The following is a 19220-nucleotide window of genomic DNA, read 5'->3' as shown; positions in this document are numbered from 1 at the left end:
TAAAGAGGTGGGTTTTAAGGCACTTCTTAAAAGATGCAAGACTAGGGGAGAGTCTGATGGCGGTAGGCAGGCTATTCCATAGGAAGTGAGCCGCCCGCGAGAAGTCCTGCAAGCGCGAGTTGGCCGTACGAGTGCGGACAACGGACAGGAGGTGGTCACGGGCAGAACGGAGAGACCGAGAAGGGACATACCTATGGATCTGTGAGGAGATATAAGAGGGGCTAGAGTTGTTCAGTGCTTTATAGGTGTGAGTTAGTACCTTGAATTGACTCCTATAGCATACAGGAAGCCAATGTAAGGACTGGCAGAGGGGTGAGGTGTGAGAGAAACGACTAGAGAGGAAAATCAATCTAGCAGCAGCATTCATTACGGACTGTAAGGGTGCAGTACGGCTATTGGGGAGACCAATCAGGAGAGGGTTACAATAATCCATGCGGGAAATTACTAGAGCATGGACAAGCTCCTTGGTAGTATCTGGTGCAAGAAAGGGGCGGATGCGGGCTATGTTTTTAAGATGGAATCTACAGGATTTGGCAACATGCTGGATGTGAGGCTCAAAGGTGAGACCAGAGTCAAGTATGACGCCAAGACAGCGCGCTTGCAAGGATGGACTGATGTTGGTACCACAAACTTGGAGGGAGAGCGAAAGAGGAGGATCAGTATTAGGAGGAGGAAAGACAAGGAGCTCAGTTTTTGAGAGATTGAGTTTCAGAAAGCGGGAGGACATCCAGTCAGAGATGGAAGAAAGGCAAGCAGTGACACGTTGCAGGACGGCAGGGGAGAGGTCCGGGGAGGAGAGATATAGCTGGGTGTCATCAGCGTACAGGTGGTAGTGAAATCCAAAAGAGGTAATAAGTTTGCCAAGAGAGGCAGTATAAAGAGAAAATAGAAGGGGACCAAGGACGGAGCCTTGGGGAACTCCAACTGAGACAGGGCAAGGGGAGGAGGTATCATTAGAAAAGGAGACACTGAATGAGCGTTGGGAGAGATAAGAGGAAAACCATGAGAGGACAGAGTCACAGAGACCAAGCGATTGAAGAGTTTGAAGAAGGAGAGCATGATCAACGGTGTCAAAGGCCGCTGAGAGGTCAAGAAGAATTAGTATGGAGTAGTAGCCTTTGGATTTAGCTGCGATTAGGTCGTTAGTAACTTTGATAAGGGCAGTCTCTGTAGAGTGGAGAGGGCGGAAGCCAGATTGAAGAGGGTCAAGGAGAGAGTTGGAATTGAGGAAATGAGACACACGGGTAAAGACAAGTCTTTCCAGAAGCTTTGAGGAAAAAGGGAGCAGGGATATGGGACGGTAGTTAGAGGGGGTGGATGGGTCGAGGGATGGTTTTTTTAGTATAGGTACTACAGTGGCATGTTTAAGGTCAGCAGGGACGATGCCAGAGGAGAGCGAGCAGTTGAAGATGTGTGTTAGAGAAGGCACGAGACAAGTGGAGAGAGATCTAATAAGGTGAGATGGGACAGGATCGAGCGGGCAAGTGGTGGGGCGAGAGGAGCAAAGAAGAGCAGCCACCTCTTGGTCAGTAGCTGGGGAGAATGTATGAAGGGTAGGAAAGGCATGATCTATGTGTGATTGAGAAACAGAAAGGCAAGGAGGGGAGAATTCTTTCCTTAGCTGTTCAATCTTGTCAGTGAAGTAACATGCGAAGTTATCAGCAGTAAGGTTAGTTTTGGGGGTGGCCACAGCAGGGTGAAGAAGAGAATTAAAGGTGTGAAAGAGACGCCTGGGGTTGCGGGAACATGAACTAATGAGAGTGGAAAAATAGGACTGTTTGGCAAGGGCAAGGGCTGCACTGTATGAACACAATATGAATCTATAATGGAGAAAGTCTGATTGTGTACGAGACTTCCTCCAGGAGCGTTCAGCACAACGGGAGCATCTTTGCAGGTAGCGCGTTGATTTAGTATGCCATGGTTGGGGGCGGGTCCTCCTCGAGGTGCTTGTTTGGAGTGGCGCTGCAGTGTTCAAGGCAGATGTAAGAGTAGAGTTATATATGGAGATGGCCTGTGAAGGACAGGAGAGGGAAGGGATGGACAGCAGTTGTGAATCAATGTCAGCTGACAACTGTTGGAGATCAAGAGAATTAAGGTCCCTCCTGAGTTGAGGGGGGTTAGGCTGAGGTTTTTGGGTGAGGGGGTATGTGAGAGCAAATGATAAGAGGTGGTGATCAGAGAGTGGATATGGAGTGTTGCAGATATTAGATACTGTACATGCATAAGTGAAGATTAGGTCAAGGGTATTGCCAGCTACATGGGTGGGAGAATCTGCCCACTGCGATAGCCCAAGGGAGGAAGTCATGGAAAGTAGTTTGGTGGCTGCAGAGGTCAAAGGTGGGTTTATAGGAATATTGAAGTCCCCGAGAATTAGGGATGGAATGTTAGAAGAGAGGAAATAGGGTAGCCAGGCAGCAAAGTGGTCAAGGAAGAGAAGAGGGGAACCAGGGGGGCGGTAAATAACAGCAATGTTAGCAGAGAAGGGTTTGAAAAGGCGAATTGAGTGTATTTCAAATGACGGGAAAGAGAGGGAAGGGGGGGTGGGAAGAGGTTTAAAAGAGCAGTGAGGGGAGAGGAGAAACCCAACACCACCACCTTTACATTCAGAGTTTCTTGGGTTGTGGGTAAGTTGGAGACCACCGAAGGACAAAGATGCAGGGGTGGCAGTGTCAGAGGGGGAGAGCCAGGTTTCTGTTATGGCTAGTAAATCTATAGAACGAGAGATGAAGAAGTCATGGACAGCAGTGGATTTAGTTATATTGCAAACAGAGCGTGCGTTCCAGAGGGCAGTATTGAAGGAGGATTTAGAGGAACATGAGATGGGTATGAGATTAGTGTGGATCCTTGGGTTAGTATGTGCTGAGTTTGTTGCGAGGGGGCCGGGGTTAGGAGAGATATCACCAGCAGCTAGGAGCAGAAGGATAGAAAGGAAGTGAAGGTGGGAGTAGGATTTGAAAGTTTTGTAGGAGGGTATGTATGTAGAGGATTTGGGAGGAGTTGGTGGAGATAGGCTGGAAAGGTATGTGTAGAGTGCATGGGATGAATAGAGAGGGGAGGGGAGTAAGGTGGAAGTAATAATTATGGTGTTGCTAGGGACAGGTGAGTGAAAGGATAGGGATATTTTAGTGATGAGAGAAGTTAGTGTTAAAGTGAAAAATAGAAGGGAGAACATTAGAAAAAGTGTATTATATAGATATGTCGATCATATATACAAACACACAAATATCAATGAGTGATTAAACCAATGTAAGGATGCAGTGTGTTAAATAAATTCAGGTGAGGAGAGGTTTAGTGATTTGATTGGTGTGTTAAGGAAACCAGCTGATGTGCACTATCTATAAGTAAGTTGTTGACCATGGGGTGGGATGGTGTGGGGAGGGGTGGGTGGGCAATCTTCCAGAGATGATACCTCTGCTCTGAAGATTCAGCAGGACTTGGTTGCTTGGGAGTGCTGGGTGTTAATGCTGTTTTAAGATCTGTGTCTTATGTGGTACCGATAACCCTCAAAGAGTTTCCTCATGGGGTTATTTACTAAGGTGAGAATTCAAAGGGAATTTCAAATTGAAGGCCAGAGTAGCCCGAACTGAAAGCATGGCTGCCTTAGAGAAAGTTCCCAGTTCAGCGATTCCGACCTTAAATGTGAAATTCACTTTGAATTCACTGCGAGTGAATAACTCTCTCAGTGTCTTCCTGAGCCCAAGCAAGTGGGCAATGTGCTATGATCCCAGCATTCTGACATCTCTGCTCCCTCTCGAGAAATAATATAAGAAAATAAACTCTGCTAAAGGATATTCTGTAAAACTGCAAAAAAATAAATACATAAATAGCTTTTTATATTGATTAATACAAAGGTTTATTAATATATCAGGTCAGTCTAAAAAAATTTTGTTCTTGACTCTTTTAAATGAACTGATTTGACAAGGATATAAATATAGAATGTTGCAGCACCTGACACACATAACATTCATTGTGCAGTATCAAGAAGTTAGTTAATAACATATAAAAATGCTTTTTGCTTATTTTCTAAACACAGGATTGTGGTGCCCTGACAACTGACTTGAAAAAAATAAGGTAAAACAGACCTAAAATCATATCAAACTCATCTGAATTAGATGGGTTTTTTTTGTTTTTTTTTACAATTTAGCCTTTTTGTTGTAAATATTGCAAATCAGTCACAGTTTGACCACAACTTACTGCTGTGGGCTGTCTTCTCTCTCCTGCCAAAATTCTGCATCGTTAATGTGAATCTTGCAAAATATTAATTGAAACATTATTTTTTGTAGATTTGCAGATTCTAGATTGATAAAATGCTAATCTTACAGGAAATTCTTAGCCTTACAGACAACATCTGTCATCAGAAGTGCTGGATAGAAGTTGTATAGAACAATTCTGCTTATCTGTGAAATATCACAGAAATTAAAAAGTGTTTTTTTTTTCCAGGTTGCATTTCACTGTTGAAGCTCAACAGCAAATAATAAAAAAAAAATGTAAAATGAATGCATAAACAAAGGCTATATCTGCACTTTGCTTTGATATAATGCATTACTTCTAGGACCATTTGCCCTTTTCTTACAATTTTGTTTAGTGTGTCTTCAAAACATCAGACCACAGTCTACACTAGGACTTTCTCAAGGAGGACTTCCTTAAGAAAGTCCTGCTCTCTCAGTGTAGTATTGTGTTTCTACTGGGGTAGCCTGATTTTTATTTGGGTTCAAGACAGAATTCAAGACCTTATCTTGTCTTTTGGGCTTCTGTCCCAGAAAAATGTGCACCAAGATCTGATTGCCAGATCTCAGAATGCAGAAGGGGACAGATCACTACGACCACGCACATAGCCCTATAGCTGTGCTTAATGCATGGTCTTAAGGAAGGAGGTCTGCCAACCCACCTTTTGGGTGGTCATTGGGCATGTTCACCCCTCAGGTCAGTTTGCTCCCTTGCACGCACAACTGGACCCCAGATGGTGGACAGTCAATGTTGGCAGGTATGCCAGTGGTGCTTTATTGTTACAGCATAATTACCTACATCATGTCTGTATTTAATATTGCTAAATATATTCACTGAAAGATCTCCTCTCTGGACAAAAATATGGACTCTACACTATGTTCACTCCTTACCATGTGTGTATGAAAATAAATTACTGCCACTTAGTTGTTTTGAACCTTTAGTTAGAAAATTACCTTTTGCTAAAGCTCTATTTCTGTTTGTTATAATTTGATTCCAGAAAGAGTTATAATTTCCCACTTTCATATAAGTCAACCCGGATAAAGATTTACTGTGGAGGTTTACAGAGGCTGGATGGAATCGTATTGTAGTTTACAACACTAATGTTCCTAGATTTGTCAATAATGTTGGGTTTTCATGTATCTTTTTTCCATGTTACTTAACATCTGTTCATTAATACAAACCCTGCTTGGGTACATCTATAGTATGCTGGAGGGAATGCATGGTGGAGGGGGCTATTCTCCAGCTGTTCCACATCTGATGGATTTTCCAATTTACTACCACTATTTGGGAGTAGTTGTTCCATTATGCTCATTCAGTCACAGCTGTCAAGTTGTTCCAAACTCCAGAAACCAGTCTTCTGTGCTTATACATTATTTCAAATACCAAAGCACACGGTAAACACTTTTCATATATATTTCTAATCTTAAACCACCAGGGCAAGTGTCCCCCCTACAGGGGACAGCCAGTCAACTTCTGGCCCCCCAAGAACAAGAGACTGACAAGGCATCAATCAAGGTGTTTGGGGGCTGGCTTTTTTTGCTGCCGCCCTGAAAGTGCCGCCCAAGACAAGTGCTTGGTCAGACTCACACTAGATACAGCACTGACCACAGCTCTTAACCACCACTATAGATCCTACCCCCCTGCTTTAGCCTCTAACCCTCCAATATTGCCCCAACCAAACAATACTGCCTCTAACCACCACTCCTGTTTTTAACCCCCACTGCAGCTCTTAACCCCTAATATAGCTCCTAATCCTCCCACTACTGCTTCTAAGCTACACTATTTACCCTAGCCCACACTATAGCCACTAAGCACCCACTACATTCTATGTCCCCACTACTGCCACTAAACCCATATACAGCTCCTACACTAACCCCATTACTGCTCCTAACCTCCAACTACTGCCTTAATTCCTGTCTACAACTCCCAACACCAAACTGCAGCTTTATCACAGGTTGATGTTTATATGCACTGTACTATTTATAGGTTACCTTTATCTTCGAATCACTATATTGATTCTGTTTCTCTTGTCCCTAGTTACCTTTTCTTTCATGTGTACAAAAACGTCATACATTATGTACATTCAGATTGTACTTTGCTGTGTGTGAATGTTGTTTGTAACATTGCATAATCAGTAAAAAAAAAATTGTACGTAAAAATGTAAGAAAACTCTAAAAATCGGATAAATTAACAAATATAATAAATAATGTTATAGTTAATTTGGCGACAAGTAAATACTTCCACTACAAGCACACCATGATGTATAAATACCATTCCTAACAGGAAATATTGGTCTGATTATGTGTACAGCACTTTAGGTGTCACCTACTGGTCAAGTAAAAAAAAAACATATTCGAAGCTTACTGTTTATCATGCTATCAGATGTACTTGCAGTACAGGATGACACAATGAAACAAATCTAAATAACGTATTTAGGGTAATGCCCTTTAAAGGATTATCTAAAATAAAAAGATCACCATGGAGAGCTGCTTAATTCCTCTGTTTATCCAACTGCAATAAAATGTTGATTCTATCCTTTGTTGTATATGTAACAAACAGAATATTTATCAAAAAGATGTTTATCCACGTTACAGTAAACCTTGGCTTTTACAAAGGTCTCGCTAAGGAATTCCACTCTAAACTGCTTCACAGGTCTTTCAAGGACATAGTATAATCCATTAAATGATGACAAGCAGCATTAGGGCACGCAGGCAAATATTTCCACTTTCTTAAGCTGGTTATATGTTTACGACGAATATTTCTGGAGAATAAGCTGCCGTATGTTTTTGTTTTTTGTTTTTTCTACTTAGAAATTCTAGTACTCGGTCCTATGCTATTTCCAGATTTATCGATACATACCAGCACAATGGGGAAATATAATTTCTCCAGAAATGAAACCATTTAATAAAATACCTTATTTTTTTATTTATTAAATTGTTTTTCATATGGCAACTTTAATTTCTTTTACATGTACATTACAGATTTAACAAAGTACATCACAATCTGGTTCAGTCCAGTTGCATCCTGCGCACATACTGGCAATGAGACTCCACCCTCATATACAGTTACCCAATGAGAATTCTAGAACACAGGACAATATGCAGACCTGTCTGTTATGGGCATCAGAATGCCTGATACAAAACCAATGGGTGATTTTTCATGCAGACTAAAGGGTTTATTTGCCAGAGTGTGGATTCAAAGTGAATTTATGTGACTTTCAAAATTAAGTCAAAAGAGCCAAATTGAAAAAAAAAATCATTATGGATTTAAATTTTAAATTCACTTTGAATTCTGTCTGAATTCTCACTTTTGTAAATAACTCTATAAGTATGACATCAACAATTTGAAAAAGGGGTTAATGTTAATCATAAGAGACACGGCATGATTTATTTTCAAAAACATGTTTATCATTAGTCCTTCCATGCCAACAGATTTCATTTTGTTTTATTCAAGCAAACATTTGAGGAGTGAGACTGCCCTAACTTTACGGACCATCGTCAAGGGGGGTAGATGAAGAAGAAGATACCCTGGGAAGAAGTAGATTCCCAAATAAATGGGTGTAACGGATCATACTTCAATGGGACAAATGTGTTTGTGCGTGTGAGCTATCCTAGGACAGTTCTCCCATACATCTTAAAGGGGGTTAATGCTATTGTATAAAAGGAGAAATGGTTAGCACTCCATGACAAGAATGGAAGAGGTCCTTGTGGTCTTCATAACACGTATATGGTTAGGACAGTGCCACCTACTTTGTGGCATCTATAACCATGTTTTTATGTCTGCTCTCTTTTTAACCCTTTAATGTGTACGTACCAGCCTATTTAGCTATGTAGATCACCTACTCTCTTGGGGATTCAATTGATCTATTAGAATCTCGCTATAGCAAAACTATTTTCTGGTTGACTGACTCTTACCTTAATTAATTCTGTATTTAAATTATAGATGCTCATTATTGTGACATTTCTACCATTTTGTACGTATTTACTGAACTATTGTTTTCCTTCTGTACTCCTATGTTTTACTTTTGAAAATCAACAAAATGAAAGTTTTATAGAAAGTTGTTGACGAGTTCTTGTACAAGCAAACTTTTCAGTGATTCTCTGAAAAAAAATGTTTTATTATTGATGACACCATAATATAGTAGGGGGAACAGTCTAATTGTGCCTTCAAGGACACCCCTGCAGGGTTAAAAGTGGCACTATTTTTTTGTAATTTGTGTATTTGTTTTGTTTTGCTTTAGGCAATATATCCATCTATCCCTGAGGTTAGATGAAAAATTAAATTTTGTTTTTGTTTAGGAAAGTGACAATGTTTTCTTTATTTCATAAGATAATATTGTTCCAATACCTTATATGCCTGTATTTCCGTAGATTCAAGGTACCGTTAAATCAGTTTGGACATTATTTTCACTGATAGAGATAAGGGAAATAAGTTAATTAGAAAAGTAACCCATTTTAAACATTATTAATTCAGAGTATGCGTTTGGGTAAAATTAAATTAATCAACAGGGTTAGCATTGTTTAAATGTTTCCCATGTTAGGGATGTTTTAAATACAACACTCCAAGCACCATAACCACTACATCGTATTTTATTGCCAGGAAGCAATGAGGGCCATACTGCATTTCTCCTTTTAAAACTTTTTTTTAAAGAGATATGTTCCCTCAACTCTCAATGTCAATCACTTCAATGTAAGACAATGAGGTATTTTCACTGCTTTGTTATCATTTCAGTGAGAAGGAAGTATTTTTGCTGATACAGACAATTTGAATATCCAAGGGGAAAACTAAGTGGGTATCAAAGCTTGCTAGCTATTTCAACCTTGTTTGCCAATGTAGCTACAACTTATTCAAATCCAAGATGGCTGCTTCGCTAAATTCTACCCTCACTATGCCTCATCCTCCGTGGTGAAGCCTGCAAGTATTTTATTATCCCAGCAAAATATGTACTGATGCTTCTAAGATAATTCTGATCTACAAAATCTCAAAACTTTTCTTTTGTTTTTGCTGTAAAACATTTCCTTACCTTCTTCATCGTTGGTGATTGTGACCTGATTGAAAACATAAATTCAGCTACCTCAGATTTCCTGTTAACCAGAAAACCAATAAATTATATTATTGTAGCCAGATTTTATTTGCTTTAGGTTTCCTATACAGTCTACTCAAAACTATTATCTGAAACCAGTGACTGATAAAGACTTTATATATTTAATCTGTAGGTTTGATTTTGTGTCATTACTTTTTATGTAGTGTTTATAAAGTGCTGACATAGTCCACATTACGGCACAACTGACTGCTAAAGTCAGCCACTCAAAAGAGTACAGCAAGTCACCTTATAAATCTTGTATTTTTAACCCCTTACGGACACAACTTCTGGAATAAAAGGGGATCATGACTGAATATTTCTGTCATGTGTCCTTATGGGGTTAAATATAGGATACAGTGTTTACACCAAAATGTGGGTACAAAACGGACGGTTTCCTATATTCTGAGTGTGTATATAGCAAGTATCACAATATATAAGCAGCAACGAGCAGGCCTGGTGGAGATATCAGAGCTCTCCCTCACCGGCCCAGTGTGTTCTCCTTTACAAGTAGGTGAGCCATGGAGACTCTAGCCTGCACCTTCTCCAAGTGCAGATGGGGAGTACCCTCCTGTGAGCTGAGCCATACAAACCATTGCCATGGTTTACCATGGCAACACTCAGATACTATAGAGTTCCGGGGCTCAAAAGACGAGCACACTGAGTCTGTACCCGACAGAGGTGCAGGCTAGAGTCCCTCACCGCTGGACCGCCAGATAATATCATGTCCCTTCTCTCTTGCCTAACATAAGAAGCACAAAGGGGAAATAAACAAAATTATAAATAAATAAAATAACATATAAAACTGCCCAACTCTAACCCCCCACACACAAATACAGCTCCTACATACATACTGCTTCCCCTACACACACAACATTCTGCAAACACGCACCACATCCCTAATACACACATTACATTTTGAAAAGCAATGAGTTAAGTACCTCCAAGGGAGATTTGCACTGGAAAAGGGAAGTAAAACTCTTTTTTCTTTTTGTTTGTGCTCACACAGAGGGAGGGACCGATATAATTAGGTGACGGTGACACTAAAGCATTAGGAATGCATGCTTTGTGTTCCTTTAATCTATCATCAGTTTTGATCTAAATATGAAGATTTTGTAAGTGAGCAAGCAGATAAATTTGAAGCACAATATGTCTGGAAGGAAATGGAATGCATACTGCTAGGGTATATTCTGTAGTTGCAATTAAGGCTCATATCAACATAAAATATAAAGTACAAAACATAATGATTCTATATCCCTTTGAAAAGAGCAGCTGGAAACACATATTGGACCAGAGTTTGCTGTGAGCTCTTTATCTGAATTACCCTGTTTCTGTTGAAGTGGAGCCTAGTTCTATATTTGGATTACTCTGCTACAAAAAAGTAGAACCAATCTCAAAGTACTGCATTTCTACTAATATCATACACATGCATGTCACAGAAATGTCATTTTCTTACTAGGTTTCTTACTTTGATCTTGTTATATCAGCATTTCGATGTAATTACATTTGTGAAAATAAAAAAATAATAATAAAAAAAACATAAAAGTACTGTTTAATATTACATAGAAAATGTATTTTTGACTATATTTTTTTACAGGTATATACTATGGAAATATGTCTTTCTGTGGGCCCAATACCCAGTAATAGTAGTATCATTATACTATAACTACTAAACTGTACATATGTTTCATAGATGCTATAACACTTTACAAATAATCCATATTCTGCACAGATTTATATTTTGTCCATTCTCCCTCATCCTCATGCCGGACTGCTACAATGTATGAATATCGTTTCAAATATTCGAACTGAGAATAGGGACGAGGGACCAGCCATTTGAAGACTCTGTTCTATAAAGTGTGTAAATTGTTAACTAACAATTAGTAAGTGTTTGAATTTTAATTCCTTTATGTGAATAAAGTTCAATTTACACAGCAGATGATAAAAACACATCTAAAGTACATTAACATCTGATTAAAAATGAAAATAAATTCATGCATGCTGTGTGAATCACAGCCAGGGGAAATGTGGCCAGGGCTGCATAAACAGAAACAAAAGTGATATAAAGGGACTCTATAGTTACCAAAGGAGCCTTATCAATCCTCTGAAGTCTCACTGCACAATTCTCTACAATTTAGTTAAATGGTTTTTGTTTCTGTCCATGCAGCCCTAGTCACATCTCACCTGAAATGATATACATTATATCTCACTTTACAGGAAGAGTTTTAGAAGGCTTTGCACATTACTTGCAGAGAGGTGTGGCTAGGCTGCATAAACAAAGTGATATAACACCTAAATAGCAAAGAATTGAGCAGTGAGATTGCAGTTGCATGATCTATATACCACAACTGTTTCATTAAGGTAAAGTTGTTTGGTGACTATAGTGTTCCTTTAATAGTATTAAATTAATAATATTACATTTTTAATAAAAAAAAGGCTGCAGAAATGTGATGTCAGTGACCAGTTGGAACCTGAGTGGGAATGTAGTGTCAAAGTGTTCATATAGTACCCTACATAGGTACTGTACTCCAGAAATATAGTTAAAAAGGAGATTAAACAAGTTTCATAATGATCATACATTCTCCCAATATTATCTTATTTTCTTAAAATGAGCGATGTTTTTTTCTGCAACCTTTTTTTAAAAAAAATGTTTTTAGTCGGAATTTTATTAGTGCCACCAAATATAATCTATTTATCAAAGAACGTTGTAAATAAAATAGTCTAACACAGGGGAAAAAAAAAACACATTCAAATATCAGACTTTAACTACTGGCCAGTGTTTATAAAACCACATAGCTCATATAGGTTTCAATTTAATATTGTTGGTTAAACCTTTCAAATGATATAATATTTTTGGATAATCTTTTTAAAAGATTAATTATTATAGAAAACATTAAAATGGTGTATTTTTTTACATTTTGTGGTATGTAGATTTTTTTAAATAAAATATTGTAGGTGAGCATTATCCTTACATGCAAATATTATTCAAATATCCTAATGGCATTTTGGGAAGTTCGTTCTCCAATTACAAACTTTCCCAAGCATTTGACAACTGATGTCTACTTTTGTTACATCTTTTGTGTGTGACAAAAATAGCATTTTTGCTTTTTCACTAGTATTTCAGAAAAAAAACAGGACACCATATACCTGCTAAAACAGTTTATCCCTCAACTATTGCTGTAAAATCTTTGCAAATAAATGAAACATTCATATGTGTAGATGTACATAATATTATTTTTAGATATTGCTATATAGCAACCTATAAATTGCTGTTTAGGTAAAGTTAATGTGCTAGCTATTAAATACAGACTTCCAATAAGTGTTATCCTAGTTTTTAAAATAAATTGGTAGTTAAGAGTTAATGAGCACATAACACGTCAACACTTCTTTACAGTTCAATTACTAATACTACAGTAAAGAAAGCAGAAAAAAAGAAATAAAATAATAAATAAAATAAATCAACATATTTTTTCCTATTTCTGCTTTGAGAAATGCAGAATAATTACCCAAGCTAAATGAGTTATTTTTTTAGAGAGCATGTATTGTTGGCATCTTGTATGGTACTAAATATATCTATCCGGTTTTCAAATCAAAATACTGTCTGACACTGTTTTGATTAATGCACATCATTTAGTATGCTAACGTTTAAGACTGTCATATGTTGCATTTTAATTGAACTCCCATAACACCAGAACCCCAAGACAGACATCTAGCACAGTTTGTCTCTAATTAATCGTAATAATGCATTTCCTATGAATCATGTTAGAAATCTGGATTCTTAATCTAAATACCAAAAGTTATTAAAATTAAATACACCATTGTTTCGTAACAGACAGCCGAGTAATTGTCTCTAGTCACTTTGACAACCGTTGCTGACATTTCCAAATCCACCTGATGTAGAAATTCTAAAAAAGGCATAGCTTGGATAAGCAGTTTATTTAGTATAAACATAATTTCAAACTGGTCATTATGAAGGCTGTTATCTTGGATTTAACAATCTTTTTATATAATTCATGAGAAAATTCGATGTTTAATTTGTTGATGAGCACGTTCCATTATTTTCAATTTTATTGAAGATTCTTTCCAATAAACAGAGAGTTGTGGTTAGCAGAAAAACAACAGAAATAACAGCATAACATAAATTACAAAAAAAAAAATATATATATAATTCAGTCAATATTCTTTCAAACAAGGCTGTATGGGTCTACATTTTTAAGTTTATTTTATTTATGTCAAATACAGTATTTATCGTCTTGCTGTCTGTCATATACATTCAAGATGCAAATAATCACTTTTGAAACATACAGTAGATGTTCATAACAAAATATAAATAATATACCCTGCATACAGATATATTTTATGCTGGCATTGTTACAAATTTGCATTTCCAAGATATCAGCAAAATGCAAATATAAATGTAGGTGGATAATGCTAATCTACCCAAGTAACACCAATTGATAAGACTAGCATCACTGTTTCGAATGGCATTTTAGGCTGTTATTGCACCCTGCATGAATGTCTTTTAATGAGTGCCCAGAGATCCCTCTGCCCCTATACTAGCTGTTCAGGAGCATACAAAGAAATATTGTCCTAGAATGCCAGAGGAATCAATCAGATGAATCAATCGGAAGTTTGATGCTAGCTATCCATACCGCAGGTTGATGCCAGGAGGCATATAAAAAAGAGCGAGGATAAGTACATGTTAAGATAAAGTAAGCTGGCAAGAGAGAGCTGGAGAGAGAGAAAGAGAGAGAGAGAATCTAACATATAAATGATTTTAATAAGTGGCATCTGTTCATATTCTAGTACCATGGCTTCTAGAAGATGCACTGATGTACTTCATAGCCTTAATTTAATATTTCTGTGTAAGCTTTTTAAATGATTTAATATGTTTTAATACATTTGGATAAACTTTTAAATTAATCTCATATTATGAAAAATACTTTAATATTTAGCTTATATACACTGAACAAAATTATAAACGCAACACTTTTGTTTTTGCCCCCATTTCTCATGAGCTCGACTCAAAGATCTAAGACTTTTTCTATGTACACAAAAGGTCTATTTCTCTCAAATATTGTTCCCAAATCTGTCTAATCTGCCCTGGTCTGGTGTGGTTACACATGGTCTGCGGTTGTGAGGCCGGTTGGATGTACTGCCAAATTCTCTGAAACGCCTTTGGAGACGGCTTATGGTAGAGAAATAAACATTCAATTCACAGGCAACAGCTCTGGTGGTTATTCCTGCAGTCAGCATGCCAATTGCACGCTCCCTCAAAACTTGCGACATCTGTGGCATTGTGCTGTGTGATAAAACTGCACATTTTAGAGTGGCCTTTTATTGTGGCCAGCCTAAGGCACACCTTTCCAATACTCATGCTGTCTAATCAGCATCTTGATATGCCGCACCTGTGAGGTGGATGGATTATCTCAGCAAAGGAGAAGTGCTCACTAATACAGATTTACACAGATTTGTGAACAATATTTGAGAGAAATAGGCCTTTTGTGTGCATAGAAAAAGTCTTAGATCTTTGAGTTCAGCTCATGAAAAATGGTGGCAAAAACAAAAGTGTTGCATTTATAATTTTGTTCAGTGTATTTATATATATATATATATATATATATATATATGTAGAGATTGTAGACGTATTAGTCCAGTGATGTAGATGTAAAAAACAGATAACATTTGTATCTTGTAATACATTGGACTAACAACATTTTTTAATGATAAGCTTTCGGGAGAACCTCCCTTTCTCAAGTCTGATATATATATATGTGTGTGTGTGTGTGTGTATTGATATATTTTGAATTTATGGTATGTTTTTATATATAATATTTTTGTGATTTAATCTTTTGAAAAAAAAATGTAAACATGTTGCTAATTTCTAATTATTACCTATTAATTGTTTTGAATATGTTTTTGTATTAGAGCTAACCCTGTACCTGCACTGTAGAGGCTGTCAAAATGCCCCCCCCCCCTTTGTTTCATTGCAATAACACTAATTGTTCCATGAAAGCTATATCTTTGCAGATAATTGCAGTTAAACCCAGCAAAATAAGATACACCACAGTATCTGTTATGCTTCGCAGGACACATTTCAAAAACATAGACAAATATATCTGTATTTTCCATATAAAAGGTTTTCTTAATACTGTATTTAATTATTTATTTTAATAAAATATGCATTCTCTAGGGATGCAATTATCAATGCAGGCCTACCATGTACATTATGCCCAAGAATACATACAAAAAGTTGTAATATAGCTGCCTAGTGATGTCGCGAACTTTCCGCCGAACCGTTCGCGACAATTTCGCCGGCGAACAATAGCGTGTTCGCGGCGAAACGAACATACGCAATTTCCGGTCCGCCCCCTATACGTCATCATTGAGTGAACTTTGGCTCGGAACCTCACAGTCAGCAGACATATCCTGGGAGGGAGGGTCTGCTGCTGATTGGCTGGAATGTGTCTGCTGACTGTGAGGTTCCGGGCCAAAGTTCACTCAATGATGACGTATAGGAGGCGGACCGGAAATTGCGTATGTTCGTTTCGCCGCGAACACGCTATTGTTCGCCTGCGAAATGTTCGCGAACGGTTCGGCGGACAGTTCGCGACATCACTATAGCTGCCCCAAGTATAATTGGCTCTATAGATACATTTCAGGTGGCTGATTAAAACTGCTGCAATGTACATCAGTCATTCATAGACATGTGCAATTCGTTTTATTCCGAATGTACATTCGGATGAATTTCGTGAAATTCGGACATTCAGATGCTTACGAATGTCCGAAGGTCGAATTGCTGAATTTCCGAATCGAATTGCTGAAGTCCCAAATTGCCACAGTTCCGAAGTCAGTTAAGGTTAGGGTTACGGGTAGGGTTAAGGTTTAGAGTTTAGGCGTAGGGTTAGGGACCGAATTACCAAAGTTCCGAATTGCCGAAGTGCTGAATTGCCAAAGTTCCGAATTTCGGAAATGCCGAACCGAATGCCATTGGTCTGAATTGCCAAAGCAGACACATTTTTTTACTTACCCGAATTTCCAAACCAAATTTTTTTGCCCATGCACATGCCTAGTCATTAATCTAATCTGCATAATTAAATCATCTGCTTTTTAATTTGTTTTCCTCTCAATTACTAACCTTTAAATACTATTTACTTTAAATTAAAGCACACACAACATGAGTTCAAACTTGCCAAATCATTTACATAAAAGTCAAGTTCCATTGTTTTAAACACAATTGTTTATAGGCATGTTTTACAAAAAGGTCAAATGAATTAAGTTATTGCAATACATATGTGAATATTGCTTTTGTAGAGCATTGTTCAACAATAAAGTTAACCCTTAGGCATCAAGTCACTAAACTCTGACTTGTCAACCAACTTTTGAAATAAAATTATCTGTAAAAATAGTTTTTTAAAGAGGTTCCTGAAGTCAGAGCATACTCACACTGTATATTAACAATCAATGGAATGGTGGCATTATTCAACTTAAGCAACTGTTTAAAAAAATCATCCCAGGAGCTAGTCTATTGGCTGCTGACTAACACATCTTGACATCCTACTCCTCAAAGTCTACTGTCAAGTGACAGCCAGGCATTATCAAAAGTCAAGTGTTACCAGAGGATATGAAGTAAAAATTAAGTAACTTAAAAAACGGAAAAGCATAAAGCACGATCTTTTACTACCTGGTAGGCAGTGGCACAGTAATGTCCCCTTTGCCCACAGAGTATCATTTCATTGCGGTTGATCATCAGTTAGCCAGCAGGAACTCACAAATAGTATGCACTTTCCCTCTTCCGTAGCAAATGCAAAGGGAAAGTCCATGCCTGGTATATGTGCCATCACATTGCAAACACAATAATTCCTTCCCCTCCACACTTATCTCTTACCCTCCATTGGATTTTTTATTTTTAACCAATTCTATGGTTGTCAACTGCATATCTTTAGATTCTGCCAATTAAAATAGGTATTCAGAAAAATAAAAGCTAATAGATTTATCTCGTCATCTACTACAAATTATATTTACTGGAATGATGGGTGAAGGCATTGTTTTAGTGGTAATATATCAGGGGACCCAATAGAGTCTACTACCATGCCTGGAACACTGTGAAAGGGATCTGCAGTCCCTTAGAAGTATTGTATAACAATAAAAAACAATATAAAAAATAAAATGAGATAGAATAGGATTTTGTTGATAATATCAAAATGATGAGTACAATGATGGAGAGGACGAAATAAGGCAACAAATAGTAAAACCAAATATGTTATATTGATGGATATGGTGAAAATGAAGTGATCTGGATTAAAAGAAGTATTCAAAATCCAATTCCAAAGGCTTAACAGAGCACTGCAAATAGGAAGGATATTTATTCAGGATCAGAACAAAATTATAAACAATGTCTCCTGATCCTGAATAAATATCCTTTCTATTTGCATTGCACTGTGAAGCCTTTGGGATTCGATTTTGAATACTTCTTTTAATCCAGATCACTTCATTTTCACCATATCCATCAATATAACATATTTGGTTTTACTATTTGTTGCCTTATTTCGCCCTCTCCGTCATTGTACTCATCATTTTGATATTATCAACAAAATCCTATTCTATCTCATTTTATTTTTTTATATTGTTTTATATTGTTATACAGTGATATTATGTTTTTACATTGTTATACAGTCATCTATATATAAACATTATATCAAGTGTTCTGAATAAGGTTACTATATAAGATATGCAATAAATATGTTGTGACAATAACTACTGGACAAATCTAGAATTAATCATTTCTAAAAGATTGCAGATTAAATACTGTAATAATGATTATATAAAATTACCTTACAGTAGAGATGTGCAAAGCATATCTTTGATTACCAATATTAAACACATTGTTCTTATAAAAAATTGTATAAAAATCAGACTGCGAATTTGATAGTACTATCTAAACCTGCAGACAGTTCATTGAATGAGCAGATTTGTGGGAATAATTTGGCCTGGACTGTGAATTTGTAAACAGCTCTTTACAAATCTGTTAGAGGGAAATTCATAGATCAATACTTGTAGACATTTCAAAACCGTGGGTTTGTTTAATAGAAAACCTGGCTTGTATTAGGCGCTAAAAAATTCTAAACACTGAGCATCTTGCAAAGCAAAATGCCAGAATTCTGTATCCAAAATAGAATGGAAAAAATCAGGGGAGTGGTACTGTGCATTAATATAATATGCAAGGCATTTCAATAGACATGCTACATACATATTCAATAAACACACCCTCAGCTAAGATTAAACCTTTAAGTTTATCATTTTACTGCACAAACTAATTGTCATCTTTGTTTTCTTTCTTTGACAATGGACTGTGACCTGCAAGGAGACTCTTATTATTATCCCTAATGGTCTATTGTAAGGGAGAATGGAGTCCTTATTTCACTGCTCCTACTAATAACACTAGTAAGTACAACCAAAATCCAGGTATATGAATGAGCTAAACAAGGAAAAAATTAAAGTGGGAGTGAGGTGACTAGAGAATATTCTTGCAGAACTTGCTTGTAGATATTGAAAATATATGAAAGGCAAAATGTTTATAGAGCTAACTTTAAAATTTAACACTAAGTTCATATCACATTCCCACACTCATTGATATATCCATAAAGAGCACAGAAATTATGGAATAGCCTCTGGGACATAATTAAATCTTAAAAAAATATAAAAGGTCCCTGTCATATCTCAGTACAGTATGCATCTGTATTGTTGGTTATATTTCTTACTTGTTCTGTGTTGAATTTATATGTGTGTATTTTAATATTACTTTGTAGTTTTAATATTATACTTTGTATTTTAATATCACTGTGTGTTTTTAATATTATACTGTACCCTATTGTAACAATGCAATGTTTGTAGGCCCAGGACATGCTTGAAA

The 19220-nt window shown here is 37.0% G+C and overlaps 1 protein-coding gene and 1 non-coding gene across 4 annotated transcripts in view; one reads left to right on the top strand and one right to left on the bottom strand.

Moving 5' to 3' along the window:
- Window positions 1–19220, bottom strand: part of GALNT13 (polypeptide N-acetylgalactosaminyltransferase 13) — a 235298-nt gene that overhangs the window by 164483 nt on the left and 51595 nt on the right. The gene's annotated exons all lie outside the window — the stretch shown is intronic.
- LOC134572148 (U6atac minor spliceosomal RNA) lies at window positions 7877–8004 on the top strand. The gene has a single exon (XR_010085258.1). It is a non-coding gene; the product is annotated as a U6atac minor spliceosomal RNA (small nuclear RNA).

The sequence above is a fragment of the Pelobates fuscus genome, chromosome 8 (genome assembly GCF_036172605.1).
Source record: "Pelobates fuscus isolate aPelFus1 chromosome 8, aPelFus1.pri, whole genome shotgun sequence".
NCBI classification, from domain to species: Eukaryota; Metazoa; Chordata; class Amphibia; order Anura; family Pelobatidae; genus Pelobates; species Pelobates fuscus.
This window is presented reverse-complemented; position numbering and strand designations above follow the sequence as displayed.